The following is a 12,504-nucleotide window of genomic DNA, read 5'->3' on the forward strand; positions in this document are numbered from 1 at the left end:
TTCAAGGTTATATTAATTTGGAGGGAGGGAGTCATATTTTGCATTCCAGGGAGGTTCCCGCCTTCCTTGGCGGACACTTGTCTTTTAAACCAGGACACGCTTAAAGCATTTTCACGAAAAAAACAGAATTAGGTTTGGTGTGATTTTGTTTTCTAAAGTACATGATTTGATATATATCACTTGATGCCAATATATTTGCTACCCAGAGAAAACCAGTGATTGTTACCCTCTTTCACTTTTTTTTTCCCTTGACACATTTTTAAATAAGCATGACCTTTACAATCAAATAAGTCTTACTAACTTTGTTCTTGGTTAACTTTTATTTAATGCATTCTTCAACACATTTGAATAGTGTGCTCTCTTTAGGATTCTCCAGGGAGGTTTTCAGTGCACTGTGTAGAAATTAATAGAGTATGTGGCCACTGCTGTCCACAATCTCCATTTTCATGTAAAAATTTTACTGTGAAACCTTCACACATTGTTTACAATATTGCTGCAAAACACAATATTGTCTTTTTAATTGTAACGTTAGAGAAGCACCGTATGGGAATGTGCCTCAATATTTCCATGCACTTGAAGCTGACAGTATGAAATAATTCCCACTAAAACTCTTGAGCTGAAACTCTTTTCAGATTAAAGACTTTTGCTATAAACCTCACAAGATCAAATCATGGCTTATCAGTTCTCTTCATTTTGAAATCAGGTGTGTGCTAAGCAACTAGCAGGAAATGCCCATTCAACTCTATTTAGTTGTGGATAAAGTTAAATTTATCAAAGCTGATACTAAAGTTATGAGCTGCAAATGATACATTACCAATGTTTGCACCATTTTATTTTTCTTTTTTTAAAATAAGTATTCCTACCACAACTGCATTAGTACCCAGAAGTAAATGAGAGGGTTTTTTGCTTTCAACTCTAACAAGGAGGTACTGAAAATGTTTTGCTGCTTCTATGCTTTGATGCATCTGTGACTGAAATAAAGAAAAAGCAAGCCCTTTTCACCCACCTCTTCAATTACTTTTCAGCTGAGAGTACCATTAAAGCATTCTTGGAAATCCACAAAACTTTTGCAATACAATATCCATTTAAAAGACTCTCAACAGACTGCAGCAAGCTTTAAGCTAAAAACACATTTAGTTCAGTTTCCTCCAGGTTAATTTCATTTTGCATTTTAAGAGCACAGAAAACCTATAGGAGATATTCAAGAACTGCTTTGAGTTAAGCTCAAGTTCCTTACGTTTGCAAATACAACTATCTGTAGGGTATTTAAGGCATTTTTATCTTCCTCCATATAGTAAAGGAATTAATTTTTGAGTGGTGTTGAGTGTACTGCTCTGAGGGAGAGTGTTTTGGAGGAAAATACTTGGCCAGGTCCAACCGCCTCAGAGCACAGAAAAGATGCAGTGAAAAAAGGGCACAGGATCAAAAAGTCTGATTGCTTAATGGATATTGCAGATAAACACTTTGTATAGTCCAGCTGTGGCTTGAAGAACTTGTGGCCCAAGGGCAGCAATCAATGGTGTGGCACAAAAGAGTGCAGTAAATCTTAAACTTGCTATTGTACTGGAAAAAATATGATTGCAGCATCTTCAGTATTGTATTATTATACATCTCCATTTCATTACATGACTGGGAACCTAAATCCTGCTACCTTTGACCATCACATACTGTTCATGTTATGCCTCATACACACTGAAACACAATCTGGTCAGAATAAAGTAGGTTTTGCTTCCAGTTGGTCAGGCAAGCCACAAAGCATAAAACTCTGTGGTGACCTCTCCATCAGGGAAAAAGAGAAGAATTGAAACACAAGAAATTGTCAGTGAAAATAGCATAATCTCTGAAGGCCAGAAAATGTATCTATGTATGTCAATAATATGTCAGTAAATTATGATAGTCAACTTAATTGTATTGGCTTTCCTCAAGGAACAGTTATTGCACTCATATTTTTGCATAGGAAAGAAGAAAACAAACATGATTTGCAAAGTCAAGAGTCCGTTGTCAACATAGGTAAAGTCTTGACAGGCTCATGAAAGATTTTTCTGTTCAAATTTAATAATTACAGTAAAAAGAAAATAGTGCTATTACAAGGGGAAAAAACCCATTTCTATAATAGACAGCTAAAGTTCTTATAACAACTTCCTAACATTCACCTTTCTGTCACTGGTGTTTTGCTCACACTTTGATTGTTTCCACTCTTTAGATGGTTTAGTTCTGTATGATGGGAGTTGTTTGCTTTGTTACCCCTGCAACTGGCTTTTCCCAACTCCCCAGGTCAGTGTATTTTTAGCTGACCAACAGTGACTTGTTTACAGCCCTGAAGTTGCCAGTGTCATCTTGCGCCTCCTCCCTCTCCTGTCATTCCAACACTGTAATCCCCTGCATTGCATCATTATGATAAGGGCAGAAACATTTCATTCTACCAACTGCTTATTACCATTTATTACTACATATTATGGTTGTATCACACAATTATATAAAATTATCAAAAAGTAAAACACAGAAACATAGAATATCTCAAGTTGAAAGAGACCCATAAAAATCTTTGAGTCCAGCTCCCCACTCCTCACAGGACTACCTAAACTAAAGCATGTGACTAAGTTGTTCAGATGCTCCTGGAACACTGGCAGGCTTGGGGCTGTGACCACTTACTTCCCTGGGGAGCCTGTTCCAGTGACTGACCACCCTTACAGCGAAGAACCTTTTCCTTATGTCCAATCTTAACTTCCCCTGATCCAGCTTCGTTCCATTTCCTCACGTCCTTGTGCCTAGCACTGGTCACCAGTGTGGAAATCAGTATATTAGACAAGTACCTCCTGATCATTACAAGATTGTTGTTACAGGTAAGCAAAGTAAAACAGCTGCAGGAATGCTAAAGCAAGCTCAGCACAGCCTGAGAAGTCCAGAGGATTTGCAAAATCAGTATAAAGTCCATGTTCTGCTGCTAGCTATAGCAATAATGTATTGCCTGAGCTACTGGTCTACATGGGCCCTAAGTATTTGGAAATGTGAAAGTAACTCAGCCTAATATTACTTATTGCTAGATAGTCTTCAATATATTTAATCAATTTAGCATCCAGTTCTTCTATATAATGTGTAAATCCTTATCTCCCTTTCAAGTGAAGAGCAGAGGTTACAAAGGTTAGTAGCAAAAAACAAATGTAGAGCAATTATTGTAGATTAATGATTATTAAATGCTTAGCATAAAGCAGACAACATTTACCTTACTATTACAGGCAGTACATTCTTTCAGTAATGTCAGATTTAAAGGCTTAAATTTACCTGTATGGAGTATTTCTGTGCCGTCCTTTCTGATTATAAAAGCTTTTTTCTGAACCATTTCTCCTGTACATGCATTTTAAAGGTGTGTAATTAACTGGTTGCAAGTTGTTAGGCAGTTGATGAAGTGTGAACGAGGCGCTGATTTGTTTTCTTTGCTTACATGTTTCCCATAATACTCTGATGAGAGCAGGATGTGAAGGCATTTTTACCCTTTATATTATTTTTTCTTTGTTTCATCAGAGTAAGAATTGGTTTGTGAAGCCATTTACAATTCCTCAAGTTCCATTAAATATTACTGTCTAGGGAAACCTAAATCAAAAACATAGTAAGTGCTACATGAACACAGTATTGCTGTCCCTGACACAAATAACCAGGTTAAGGAAGTACTTGTTTCTGACTGTGGCAGTGCATCTGACCACTCTCAGCTTGTTGTTTAATAATATGCTGTTTTTGAAGACTAGACAATTCAGGAAATGCATCTTGTTTGTTACTCAGTCCTCCCCCACCTATTCACTTTTAACCAGAGAGAATAATAATTGTGTGGGGCAACCCACCCTTCAACCAAGGAGTAGGGAGAGAGACATTTTAAGACAGTTTAATTGCTGGGGTCTCACAAAGGCCCCCATTGTCTACTCTTTGCAAAGGTGTCTACCCTGGAGTGTTTGTAGTCACCTTTATTTTAACATTGTTTCTAACAAGCATAATTGTCGCGGTTTGAGACAATAATAAATAGCCTGCACCGTGAAAAGTCCATCTTCTTATGCACGTACCCCTGAAAAACTCTCTGAAAAACCCTACCCTTAATTATACTGTATTAAGTAAAATCAGCATGAGAGGTTTTCAGTAAGTGAGTGGGAGCTGAATTAGAAGTAGGGGAGCAGGCTGAGAGCTACTGAGACAGAAACAACTGAAAGAGCAGAGGCATGAGGAAATAAAACCGAGGCGTGCATGGCAGAGTGTATTGAAATGGCAAATAATAGTCTGGAGGAATTGGTGGGGGACAAGCAAGCAGAAACGTAACAGAAAGCGTGGATGAATACGAAAGACAAATGGCAAAAACAAAGAGCCCTTTATAATAGGCAGGAACAATTAAGCTGTGTAATCACAAAATCCTGCTGTGGCCGAACTCCTGTTCAATTAGTGAATGGACACATACCCCAAGCGCAGCACTTTGAAGAGTACGGCAACATTTTCTGTCTCTTGTCTCCAACTCACACACCCCCGCCCCCCCCACGTCAGTCAGTAGCAGCTTGTGTGGTATCTTTGTTTTCTGCACAAGCAACAGCAGTGCTGGCCACAGCCAGCGACGGCAGCACAAGCCGGGTAATCAGAACCTCCCTGCGAGCAAACCCAAGACCAGAGGGGCAGCTGTAATTAGTTCCTAGTCAGCACCATTAGTTCCTAGCGGCACTATCAAATCATTCTTTAAAGGTTTTCTTTATTACTGCTACACATAACTTCGTTGATTTTTTTTCTCATCTATTGTTACTGTAGAAAGTATAATACAATCTTTACTAATATATTTAAAACAAGTATGTGACACAGTGTTACAGGAGAACGGTGGGTGTCACTGCTAGGGGCAACTGGCATCTCCATTTCCCTCTATTTAGTATGTACTTTGAGGACCTTATTACAGGTTGTTAGGTCACCATGTTCTGAGCATGTCTTGTTTGCTGAAACAATTTTTACTTGTAATAGTATAGCCTGGACTGAGTTAAAATGTTTTCTAAATTACATCAGCACCATCTAAATCCAGAATCTTCAAAGAATAACTAGATGCAGTCTTTTTGAAACCTCCCATGGGAAAAATTCCTTCCAAACACATGAAATTAAAGCCAATAAATGACTAAGGCATCAGATGCAGAATTGAAACACTTAAATCCAGAGTTATGGTCCTACTGCTCAGCTGTTGTATAACCTTGTGGATAATTCCTCATTTGACCTGCAAGTTCTTTGTGAAATACTCCTTTCCTGCAAGCTACAGTTGCACATATCTAAATCAGAGCACTGAACAGAGGAAGCTTTTAAATTTGATCTGAATTACCAGAGAGTGACTTAGACTTATCCCAAAGGATCAGGATAGTCAAAACATCTAACTTGTTTTAAAATAGCAGCATTTAGTGTACAAGCACCAATGTGGTTAGTGAAGTCTGTAGGGAAGGAGATTTTGATCCCAGTTTCCTGCTCGCTCTTTGGTTTCTTTCTGGATCTCAGGAGTTTCTAGGGTTAATCCATACATCCCAGATTGACTCCAAGTACAAGAAAGATATTGACTGCTGTGGCTAAGATGTAAAAGAGAATGGTAACTTACTCCTGGTAATTTACACAGCTCCTTCTTCATTCAGAGTGCTCAATGCATATTCTAAAATTTCCTTCTAGACCTCAGGGGTTGCAGACAAAATGAGTCATTTCCAAAACCTGATCAGGTTGGCATAAAGTTTAGCTATCGTATTTTGTAGGAGGCAATTCTCAACTGTATAGCTTAATTTCATACCTCTGAGTCACATTCATGTTCTTCAGATAGAAATTTTGAGTCCTTAGGGACCTCTTTTGTAAAACACCCAGTCTGAAGGTTAATGAGTTTATATGAGGATACCTGAGATAACATTGATTATATGACTGAGTGAATGGAATTGGGTCTCTTCTTGCCATCTATTCCCTCAGTATCTTTACACACACACACACACACACACATGCATATATACCAGTAAAATCTCTGGGTTTAACTTACCTGGCCATTCATCTGTCTGACCACTTTTGTCCACCCAACGCACCCTGGTCTGTCCATTCTGTTGGGGTTCTGTTCCTCAGACAGACAAACTCTTTTGTGCCAGCCCTACCCAAGCTACAGGACAGCAACAGGCAAAGGAGACATGATGGAGTTAAGGCTTTGGTTCTCTTGTCACTCTGTCTGCTGGTCATACCAGTAAAATACAATGTAGTTTTCAGGAGCACATAAATTCGTCAAATATAATGTAGCCATTTTTTACTATACTGCATTTCAGTTCCCATCAGTCGACCTTGGAACCACTTGCTTGAGACCTGATGTAAGATTTTCCTTTCAATGAGAAAAGGTCTCTTTTCCATTGCATACTTGATCATTTTAAAACATTTTATAGACTCATTTTTTCAGGCCTTCATCTTGACATTCCTTCATGAACCACTAAAGCTGAAACTCAAAAAAACCAGCCTCATCAGGAGTTAAAAATATGAAACTTAATGGTAGAAATTAGGGAAAACAATGGAAATTATTCTAAAGCTTTTCCCAGACTTCAGTTACATGTGTGCCTATATCCTCTTGCCTGAAGGCATTGCAGCGCAGGTGTTTGGGTGTTTGGGTCTCTCATTAAAATGAATCTGAGTGATAGCATCACCTTAAAAACAGCCATGCTTTTAATTTGTTTATATTTGTAAATTCACAAGTAAGCTTACAGGGTTCATTTTCTTTTGCAAAACTTGTCTCAGATGTCTGTTAAAGCTCATACACATTGAAACTTTTAAGGCTTAGCAAAAAGTAATTTGGAACTTTAGGATCAAAAGATTATAATCTGAATATAATGTCTACTTTTTAGCATCTTAGAAAACTGTGAAAATGTGTTCAGTTATGGCCAGGTGAATTCTTCAGCAAACAGGTCAATAAAAGCATATAAATCCCTTGCAGGGAAACAAATGTTGTAATACACTCTGGGTTTATATACTTAGGGCTAGCTCTAGTACCAACTACAAGTACCTACACTTTATGTTTCTGCCTTGTCTCCTTCTCAGCCCCAGGAATGCACTGGCCTGATGGAAGCACCCATGGGTCCTCAGAATGGCTACTCGGAGCTGCCTGGTTTCCTTAGTCAATAGCTGACCTGCAGGCCAGCTGTGGCTGGAGTGGCACCACTGCTAAGGCTCACATGCCTCGGTGCACTCAGGTGAAAGAGTCCCAAGTGCTGTGCCAAATCCCGCGCCGATGACAGGCACCTGCATTAGCTCTTTCAATGAGCTGTGCGCTGTGGTACTTTGCTGGTGGTGGTGATACAGGCAATGTCTTATTCACTGAAATGTTCACCCAGGGAGCTACACAAGTTGTGAAAGCTGCTCTCTGACTCTGCTTCAGCAGGCAGCTTTTAAATGAAAAATGAAATTATCTAGGCAGAATGCAGGCAGGTATGTAATCAGAGTGTCCTGCTCCCCCCAGAAACACATGAATGGAATCATGCTGTGTTTGACAATATAGCAAATTGCTGATTGTGTCACCCAAATGGAGAGAGCTGTACAAGGGGTGCTTTACCCTGTGCTGGGAGCCTGTTAAGGAGAGCATTTTCATGTGCTGGGGAAGCTGTAGATAACAGAATGCAGCAGAGTTTTTTCCAATGAGAGCAACCAGCACACCACATGTACAACAACTGAGACAGAACAAGACATGCAACAAGGAAGAACAAATGCACATCTACATTCTGCTGGGTTTGACATTTGTATGGGTTTAACTGGGAATCTGTGTCCCAGGCTCACGAACTAATACTTACTACATTTAAAATATATTACATATAACAATAATACATGCCTACTAACCTCGACATAATTAATAGCACATAATATTTAACTTATAATTTGGGAAGGGACTACTAATGCAGGTTTGCCCCAAGCTGTGGTATGGTCTCCACAACCTTGACTACATTACAATAGTCTCAACAATGGTCAAAGATTTACCTGGAAACTGCATATGGATTGGCCCCAGAGCAGCTGAGTGCTTTAACCATGGGACTGCTGTGTGAAAGAGGAGGTACTGCCTCTCCTGGTCACATTTGGTTAGTGTCTCCCTTGTAGGAGGAATGCCATGGGGAACTATTAGGTTGAACACTGCAGACTTGCATGTGAGCTAAATGCTAAGCTACTTGCATAGTGCTGACACCAATACGCCTTGGCCATGGCAGTTTGAAAACCTAGAGAATGCTAAATGCAAAGGTATATGCTCATACAGACTTTTAAGTATCAACAAAGAAGAGTGAGGTCAGGCCTTGTACTTCTGGATCTCTTATTTGAAAACTTTCAATGACTACATATACCAGGTGCCAGTTGAATACATATATCCCTTCAAATGTCTTGCATTCAATATACTGTGTATAATTAGGTAAATTCAATAGCTTTCTCCAGGTTAGACTGTTCTGTTCCAAGTTGCAGTGCTGTAAATCCAAATAACTGCACTGAATCTGCTTGTCAAACCTCTTTTTTAAAATCAGATTGAGATGACTGACCCCAGTTCTGTAACGAAGCCACAGCATGAACTATTTCTTCTAAAGAGGTAGCTTGCATAAGGAATGCATAATTTTACAGATTTTCCAAGTGGCTGAGACCTAGGTTTTAAGCAAGGGGAAAATACCAACCTCTGAAACATTAAATGGGAACTTTCAAGCTTATAACATACAGTAAAATATTTACTCTTAACGAAGAATAGTGAATATCTTGTGGCTTAAACTAATTTGCAAACACTAAAAAGTCCAAAGCCTAGAAAAACCTATCTTCCATAAATACCACTACAGATTGTCAAAGTACCATGAATACTTTGTGCAGTTAGTATGATGATGGTAAAGGATCTTTATACATCTTGGTTGAAAAGTGAAACAATATATCCACTTGTTTTGTGTCAGGCAGGAAACACATTTTCATATGATGCACAGAGATTATAGCATGAACTAAGATTAAATATCAGAATAAAATTCCTGTATTTTCTGGAAAACACTGTAAATCATATGCACTGAGCCCCATTACAACTTTGATTGGGAGACTCTAAAATAGAAACAATCAGCTCTGCTAGGGAAAATTGTGTGTGTGAGGACAAAATACATATTAAAAGTAATAATTCTACAATGTTGGTCTTTTAGGGATCAGCATATATAGGTTTGAAACTTTGGGGGTGTGTTTTTTGGGGTTGGGCTTTTTCACCTCTTTCTTTGTAGATTGGTGTGCAATCAGCATGGGAATGTAAGAAGTTTTCTGAATTTGGGACTGAAGAGGTAAAAGGTTATTATTTATTTGGTTCTTCCAAATCGGAAATAAGTACTCTGAAATCTGTGGAACAGCATCCAGATGAATCCAAACTTTTGCTTTCACAAAGCTACTCTGATAATCATTCAGTGGCATAAAACATGTTTTTCCAGTAATGTTGTGTGTAATACTTCACCGGTAATTATTGAATTTGGTGAATTTAGTACACTAATTGTGCTTTTACACTTACCAATTTACTTCAGGTTTTACATGATGGGTTTTTTCCAAACACATCTGAGAAATGTGTGGATTATAATATGCCACATTGATCTCATTTATTTCTGACAGCTTAGAAAGAATATTAATTCCTTTATGTTGCTTTCTTTTTACTAATTGTATGCAGTATATCAACAAGTCTTTTTAAAATTCTAATGTATAGAATCACTTGATTTCAAATCACATTACAGAAATAAAACACAACTATGTAGTAATTGCAATTTTATGCTTCAATTCTCTACCACATCCGAGCATTTCAAGATTAGTCTATTGAAGATGATTGCCTCTGAACTATCTGATTGTTGATGGTTTACAGAGACTTCACTTTCACCCCAAGTATTTACCTGATCATATACACCTTTTTCATACCCTTGTTAGATACAGTAATATTAGAGGAAGGGGCTTAAATAAAATTATGTTGGTTGTAATCTGCCTAAAGCAAAAATATTTTAGTCTTGAAGTTTAAATACTTTTGTTCCCATTCTATGAAGAATTCCAATTATACAAAGAACTAAGTGGGTATTCCCAAGTATATAATGCATAAACCTACCCCAAACCCCTCTTATTAATAAACCACTACATTTAAAAAAGCCTTTAGTCTGAAGAGACAAAACAAAGCAAAAAGTGAGAACATAAGTACTGGAAAACATAACTTTAAATTTATTTTTGCTTAAATAATTTTATAAGGTCATTAAAATAATAATAATAAACTATTTTTTGACACATTCTCGTAATACCTTCATTATCCACCATGAATCCCTTTAAAACTAATTTGTGCAAAAACATATCTCTTTTGAAGAACTCAACATCTTTTTGACCCGAATATTACCTGCAATATTTTTCTTTGGATGCTGAGAACTCATACAGCAATGTACTCAACTTAATAACCTGTTCACTCCTCTATGGAGTCAGTATTTCTGATATGTTGTTTATTCACCTATATTCTGGCCCTTCTATGCCATGATTTCCGGCTGGAAATATGCTTAAGGATGGGAGCCTGTCCTTTTGCTTGCATTGCACTATTCTGACTCTGCTGTGCAGAAGCATCATTTAATAGGCACTTAAATGCAGGCAAAGCAGGCGAGGCAGAGTGTTCCGTCTTTCCCTGACTGCTGTATGTCCTGTCAATATGTTGCTCTACAAGCAGGGCATACAAGACACCTACAGAAGACCTGTGAAGGAGCCACAGCAGTTTGGTCCAGATAAAAATAAAACCAACTGCAGCAATACCCTTTGTTAAGTGCTGCTGACTGAGTTGGAGCCTGGCTGAGGATTCAGCACTGAGATTAAAAAAACTGTCATTTTCTGACATTGTTAAGTAAATTACTTTTAGTGCTGCTAAATATGTTATACAAGAACAGCATGGCATGATGCTTTCTTGCCTATAAGACCCTGCCTAACTGCAAGCATTCGCACACATTTCAAGGCACCACTTCTAAACTGGCTCCTCAAAAGAAAGACGGCGGCGCAGAGGCAAAGTTAGGCTGCTGGGGAGTGTGGTGCCCAGAGGCACCCCGGCCATGCGCTGAGGGAAAAACCCGGAGCGGGCGAGGCGAGAGCTGCTCGAGCGCCTGCCGCAGCCTGCAGCTCGGCCGGAGCAGCCCGGACCGTGCCCCGGGGCAGCCCGAGGCGAGGCAGCGCCCAGTGCCGCCGGCCGCCTCGCAAGCCGCGGGCCGCCTCCTTGCCGGGCGCCCGCCGAGGCCGCCCTCGCGTCCGCGCGGCCCCGCCGTCACCCGCCCGGCCCGTGCCTGTGCCGGGCCCTGAGCCTGTGCCTGTGCCGGGCCCTGTGTCTGTGCCTGTGCCTGTGCCTGTGTCTGTGCCTGTGCCTGTGCCTGTGCCTGTGCCTGTGCCTGTGCCTGTGTCTGTGCCTGTGCCGGGCCCTGTGTCTGTGCCTGTGCCTGTGCCTGTGCCTGTGCCTGTGCCGGGCCCTGAGCCTGTGCCTGTGCCTGTGCCGTGCCGGGCCCTGAGCCTGTGCCTGTGCCTGTGCCTGTGCCTGTGCCTGTGCCTGTGCCTGTGCCTGTGCCTGTGCCGTGCCGTGCCGGGTCCTGTGCCTGTGCCTGTGCCTGTGCCGTGCCTGTGCCTGTGCCTGTGCCTGTGCCTGTGTCTGTGCCTGTGCCGGGCCCTGTGTCTGTGCCTGTGCCTGTGCCTGTGCCTGTGCCGGGCCCTGAGCCTGTGCCTGTGCCTGTGCCTGTGCCTGTGCCGGGCCCTGAGCCTGTGCCTGTGCCTGTGCCTGTGCCTGTGCCGGGCCCTGAGCCTGTGCCTGTGCCTGTGCCTGTGCCTGTGCCTGTGCCTGTGCCTGTGCCGGGCCCTGTGCCTGTGCCTGTGCCTGTGCCGTGCCGTGCCGGGTCCTGTGCCTGTGCCTGTGCCGTGCCTGTGCCTGTGCCTGTGCCTGTGCCTGTGCCTGTGCCGGGCCCTGAGCCTGTGCCTGTGCCTGTGCCTGTGCCTGTGCCTGAGCCTGTGCCTGTGCCTGTGCCTGTGCCTGTGCCTGTGCCTGTGCCGTGCCGTGTGTGACGGCCCCGGTGGAGCCCCGCGCGTGCCCCCGGCCGTTGTGGAGCCACAGGCGCGTGGTGCCCGCGGTTCTGTTGGTGCCCGGACGCGGCGCTCAGAGCTGCCCAACCCGCTCCGGGAGCAGCAGCACGTCCCGCGCTGGGAGCACTGCGCGTCCCTGCCGCCGTGTCCGAGGTTCCTGGCCGCAGCCACTGCGCGCGGCGACCGTGTCTGCCTTAAGCTTGTCCTGGTCCTCTTTGTTTGCCTTGCCCTGGCCCTGGTCCTTACCCTCATCCTCATGCTCATCCACATGCGGAAGCCTGCCTGCCGGTGCTTCCTGCTGCTCGTAGCCCCCAGCAGGGCCATGTCGTGGCAAATGCCGCAGATGAGAGTCGGGGGGCCCCCACCTCAGCAAGAAGTGACAGCAGTTGCCAGGCAGCAGCAGCACTTCAGGGCAGCCCTGTGCCGCCGCCAGCGGTGCCTCGGAGC

This window comes from Coloeus monedula, assembly GCF_965178545.1.
Source record: "Coloeus monedula genome assembly, chromosome: 4".
NCBI lineage: Eukaryota > Metazoa > Chordata > Aves > Passeriformes > Corvidae > Coloeus > Coloeus monedula.